General features: G+C 43.1%; 1 non-coding gene across 1 annotated transcript; it reads right to left on the bottom strand.

Moving 5' to 3' along the window:
- Positions 1 to 5,165: 5,165 nt before the first annotated feature.
- Positions 5,166 to 5,237, bottom strand: TRNAA-CGC (transfer RNA alanine (anticodon CGC)). The gene has a single exon. It is a non-coding gene; the product is annotated as a tRNA-Ala (tRNA).
- Positions 5,238 to 6,217: the final 980 nt, after the last annotated feature.

Below are 6,217 nucleotides of genomic sequence, written 5' to 3'. Positions count from 1 at the left end.
AGATTTAGAGACAAAGGACTCACTAGTGATTTTGATAACCAGTTCACTAGAGTTCTATGACTCAAAGCCATATTCAGAGAGTTGGGAAGGGAGAGTGAGATGAGGAATGAAGACACAGGGTAGAAGTAGGCATTTTGAGAAATATGGCTGGGATCCACAAGGGAGGAAGAGAGTAGTGACCATAAGAGAACATGCAGCTAGAGAAAAAACTTTTAGATAATAATGAGAACAAACCAGTAGAGAGGGAGAGGTGGAAGTAAGAATCATTGAAAGAGCAGGGACCCTGTGAAGGCAGGACAGGATGACTTGAGCACCATTGACTAAAAGTGTAGTGTAGAGATCAGCAGCATTGCATCACCTGGGACCTGGTTATAAAATATAGAATCTCAGGCCACACCCCAGACTCATGGAACTTTTCATTTTACCAAAATTCAGGAGTGAATTTGTATAAACATTCAAGCTAGAGTAGCACTGAGACAAGGGATGGTTCTTTCATTTTAGCAGACAACAATTTAAAAAGGATGGATACACATATAGGCATATTTTTTCAAATTGGTGAAGGAAGTTATGTGAGCCTTCACTCAATTGATTTTTATGTTTAAAGTAGGAGGCAAAGTTAGCTGAAGGGACAGAAAGTAGGATTAGATGTTTCAAACAAGTGAAGAGTTCTTTAGCTACTGTAAATCTTATTAGGGAAATACAGAGAGAGGGTGGTATCAGCAAAGATAACAGAGAAGTTACCTCCCTCTCTGGGCTTGTTCTCTAACTTCAAAGACAAAAGTTTAAATTGAAACTCCCCAAAGTCCTACTCACACCCAAAGGGACAAGTCATAATGATGCCACAGATCTTACTCCTTCTTTCTTCTCTGAAGAGGACACCAACTTGAATCTCAACACAGGAGGAGACAGATCCATTGCCTAAAAAGGTGCCATACTGGCCTGGCCTCCTTGCCTTTATTCTGAGTGGGTGAGAGGGGAAGCTCAGCAGCTGAGCTTCACAGACCTCATGCAGAATGGGAATGCAGGGGAGCTCTGGGTACAGGCCTTGAGGACTAGGTGCCTGCTCCCTTCTCAGAGCAGCACTAACTGGTGGCGTGGTGTTCTCCAGCAGTAGGCAGCAGTCTTCGTGTGGCCAATAAGAAGTTGCATTTGGAATCATCTACAGTTAGACTTCTGAGGGAGGATGTTCAGTATGAAACAAAGGAACCTGTGGATGTTGTCAAAATGTAGTTGAAGGGAAGGATCAAGGAATCTAAGCTGATGTGTGGCTTACTGTGTGCTAAGGCTGCTATAACAGAATACTACAGATTGGCGGGTTTATAAACAATGGAAATGGATTCCTTACTGTCCTAGAGTCTGAGAAGTCCAAGGTCAATGCACAGGCAGATTCAGTATCTGGTGAGAACAGCTTCCTGAATCATGTGTGTCCTCACAGGGTAGAAGGGGCAAGAGAGCTCTCTGAGATCTTTCTTTCTTTCTTTCTTTCTTTCTTTCTTTCTTTCTTTCTTTCTTTCTTTCTTTCTTTCTTTCTTTCTTCTTTCTTTCTGATTTATTCGTTTTTATTTGAGAGAGAGAGTGTGTGCCTGAGCAGGGGAAGGAAGGAAAGGAGGAGGGGAGGGGTACAAGGAGAGAAGCAGACTTCCTGCAGAGCAGAGAGCTAGATACAGGCAACAGGAGGCTCCATCTCATGTCCTGAGATCATGACCTAAGCCAAAATCAAGAGTCAGATGCTCAACTGACTGAGGCACCCAGGTGCCCTTGAATTCTCCTTTATAATAGCACTAATCCTAACATGAAGACCCCACCCTCATGACCTAATCACCTCCCAAAGGCTCACTTCCAAATACCATCACACTGAGGACTAGGTTTCAATCCATGAATTTTGGGAGATCACGAACCTTCAGGCTATAGCAATATAAAAAGAAAAAGTGTAGGAACTAAAGGTTCACAGAGAGAAAGAAATATTAAGGAACTGGGAGTTTCCACTTAGTAGAAAAACAGAAGTTGTGGAAGTACCTGGATGAAACTGCCAAGAGAGACAGATTAGAACATAGAATAATGGTCCTCAATGACATCCATGTCCTAAATCCCAAACTTGCCAATATTACCTTACATGGTAAATGAGACATAGAAAATTGACTAATCTGAGAATCTTGAGATAGAGATTATTCTGGATTATTTATGAGGGTCCAGTGTAATCACAGAGTCCTTGTAAGGGAAAGAGGGAGCAAAATAAGTCAGAGAAAGATAAATACTACATGATCTTACTCATATGTGTAACTTAAGAAAAAAAACAGAGGATCATAGGGGAAAGGAAGGAAAAATAAATCAGAGGAAAACAAAGAGGGAGGCAAACCATACGAGACTCTTAACTCCAGCGAACAAACTGAGGGTCACTGGAGGGGAAAGGGTGGGGGCATAGGGTAACTGGGTGATGGGCATGAAGGAGGGCATGTGATATAATGAGCACTGGTGTTAGATGCAATTGATGAATCACTGAGCTCTATACCTGAAACTAATAATACAGTATATGTTAACTAAATTGAATTTAAATTAAATTTTTTAATTACTATATACTGCATGGACTTATTATTGTAGCATAATATGGATTCATGCTAATATGGAGAGGATGATCATGGATGTGAACTCCTAAAGCAGAATGGAGGTAAAGGTTCTTGGGGAAACAGATCAAAGGAGCCAGAAGCTGAGGTCCTGGGTGACCTGACTATGTGGTGCTGACATCATCAAATCGAGTGGAAGAAGTGAGGCACCAGTCTCCATTCGTCTAGGAAGAAACTTCTTGATGAGAAATGTGACATAATTGCATAAACCCCAGTTTCCAAGGCACACAGTTTTGTTTTTAATGCAGATAGAAATGTAATGGCTTGAAAATTGGAATGTGTTCTCAGGAAAGTGCCAACCCATCTCCTGATTCTGGGGTTGAAGAATGTGCTGATTCTACTTGAAATAGTCACATAATTAGGGAGAGCCAGTTGAAGTTAAAGCAGGAAATTTTGGCTAGGTGGGTTGTTAAACATGGAGACATGAGTTACAAAGAGTGGAGTTGAAGTACTCAAGGGAGACAGACTGCACATTTAAGTCATTAAAATGGAAGGACAGAGGGTATGTACATCCTGGAAGGTACCAGATAGAGAATTGGAGGGCTCGTGTCTGGGGTCATAAACTGGGATAGCAAGAATGAGAGAAAGTGGGTTTAGATGGCCAAATGGTTTCCAAGTAAATTAACCATCCCCCATAGTCCAAAAGATCCCACTGTAAGTGAAAAAATGGATGAGAAGGAATGATTAATTAAGAAATTAAAAGATTGAAATGGGCGAGGCTCTCAGAATTTAGCTCCATCTCAGAGATGGATCCACTGCTGGACCTCAATCTCTCTGAAAAAAGCAGCTGTGCCTACTGTCCAGGTGGTTAGGAGCATGCAAGCCTCTGACTCTCTGACTCTGGGGTTCTTAAGGAATGGTTTTAGCATAGGTCTTGGCATCCTGAAGCTTATTCCTCAGTAGAGGGCCCCACCACAGCTCTTGGGACTCTGCAATAATGACTGAATAAATCTTGTTTCATTTTCTTTCACCATCATTCCTAATCCATTTTTCACAATGTTTACAGCATTAACTTTGTAAACTCAAAATCTGATTGTGGCAATGTCTTGTCATTGGAAACTTGTGTGCGTGTGCATGTGTGTGTCTGTACTCCTTTATTTTGTCAGATACTTGCTTTCAAGCCTAGTGGAATTGATCTAACCTGGCCAAGTAGATATTCTTTTCCATTTAAGTTAACCATATTCAGTATTTGCTTTTCTGCAGCCAAGAACACTGATTGATAGAGTCCAAAACCCTTGTAGTCTACATCTCCTACTTTTCCCTATAGCATCCTAGGATCCAGCCATATGTAACTACCTAAATTTTCCAATGTTTCATGTCACATGTTCATGCCATGTACATGATGTGTATTATAACTAGAATCACACTATGATCCTCATTTCCACCTTCAAACCTCCCACTTATTCTTTAATACACATTACAAGTATCTTCTTTTGTGAAGCTTCTCCTGACCTACCTCCTCAAGAACTGATCCTACCCTGTGCTGTGCCCCAGTGTATCTCCTGCAAAACCTCCAATATGGTAATTAGGAGAGAATTACAAGTATGGTTTATAAATTGTCTCTCCTTCTGTTAGCAGTATTTCCTGATTAAGCACAGTTACACAGTAATATAGAAAAATCACCCAATAAAGGTTTACTAAGTAAATTACTGGATTTCCTTTTAATAAGAGTGGACAATACACGGTACCACTTTACTGTATTTTTAAATGTGAACAGAAATGGTCAATTATTGTTATTACATTATCAATATTTCAAAGCACTGAGTTGAATCAAGAATGAACGTGAGTGCAGTCAGAAATCACATAAGCCTAAAAATCCATTTGATGAGAGATGTCCAGAATGTAGCCTCACTTGGACCTCCAGTGCTGTCAGTCAGTCTTGTGTGGGTTTCTAACCAACTCTGCCTTCCATTTCCATGAGCATTTCTAACCTTACTATTTTCCCAAACCTCTTGCACTGGACCAAGACCAGCTCTCCTGCACAGAATCTCTAAGTAAAGGCAGAGAAGCAGTGAGAAATAAAGTGATAACTAGGTTAGTAACTATAGCAAATGAAGAAATTCCTCTAATGGTCTTAGGTTGGACCCTTTAATATTGATATGCAACTCCCACCTCAATACCCCAAACCCTACCCTACCCGCCCCTAAAATAATTACTGAAAGATATTTTACTTTTCCTGCTTATTTCCCAGTGGAAAGTGAGGATGGATGGGACCTCATTTAACCAAGCTAAATCATTCTGTGACATGCAGCTGTATTCCCTCTTTCTGGATGCCTTCCTAGAATGAATTTACTTTTGAATTGTCCCTCTGGCTTTGTACTTCTTACTGCATAATAAAACACCCCAGGGAATTTCCGGAAAGCAGGGAATATTCGGTGGTCAATCAAACGGAAGAGAAATAAACATACAGACGGGATATCGCGCAACTTAAAAGGAATGATAACGGCAGATCATTCTGGAATAATGAGAAAGGACTAAAAAGTCTTCTCTGGTAATTTCAGAGCAGAGGCTGAACTAGCTCAGGATGGGAATAAAAAACCGATGTGGAGATGCCGGGGATTGAACCCGGGGCCTCATACATGCGAAGCATGCGCTCTACCACTGAGCTACATCCCCTACTGGGGCAGCCGTCGAGCATCATTCCTGTCCTGTGAAAAGTGCGGAATTACTTGGTGCTATTTCGTCTCCCGCCCTAGCGCGGCGGTACTGGAGGGAGAGCAACCTGCAGCCTCGTTGGGTGGCATCCAAGCAGCTTCAGCACGTGCGGAGGCTGCGCGTTTCCAGTCCCGCTGGCGGGTCCAGCACCAGGCAGGGAAAATGCAGGGATCTTCGAGCATCCCTTGGAGAATGTCCTCCCAGCCCAAAGCTCACGGAAATGCCTCCCCGAATTCCTTGCCGCCAAGTCGGCTGAAAGGTTGATTGAATCTTGGGAGCTGTCGCCCTCCACTTCATCCCGTTCGAAGAAAAACCCGTCCAGAGAGATGGAAGCACGCAGATCCTGCTGATCGCGATCCCCCAGGCAGCGGCTCGGCCCACACGGACGTCGGCCACCTGCCACCGGAGCGGCTACCTGGGAACCTTGGCTTCCTGAGGAACCTTCCATCCAAGACGCCCGCGACGTCTTGCTTCCCTCTTTCCTTGATCCGCGTGACAGCCCCCCTGCTCGCGTCCGGCTCAGCGCCCCCCACCAAGGCAGGGCGGAGGGAAGCCCGCACCCGCTCACCTGAGCATACTCCGCCTCAGACAACGCAGAGGGAAGCCCTCACCTGCCCACCTGAGGGCCCCCCCAAAAAGAAACCAGCACGGGGGGACTCAATAAGAAAATAAACAATTGGTCTAAAAAACAGACACAATTCCTTAACAGACACTCACCAAAAAAGATGCACAGATGCCAAAGAAGGTTATGAAAAGATGCTCTACATCAAGTCATCAGTGTAGGTCTTTGTCTTTCTGTGTATCTTTGATTTCTTTCCTTCCTTTCCTTTCTCTTTCTTTCTTTCTTTCTTTCTTTCTTTCTTTCTTTCTTTCTTTCTTTCATTAAATCAGGTAGTACTTCCAATGATATTGAGGAGTGGTGAGGGGGACACCCTTGCTTT

The sequence above is a fragment of the Canis lupus genome, chromosome 37, assembly GCF_048164855.1.
Source record: "Canis lupus baileyi chromosome 37, mCanLup2.hap1, whole genome shotgun sequence".
In the NCBI taxonomy this organism is placed as follows: Eukaryota; Metazoa; Chordata; class Mammalia; order Carnivora; family Canidae; genus Canis; species Canis lupus.
This window is presented reverse-complemented; position numbering and strand designations above follow the sequence as displayed.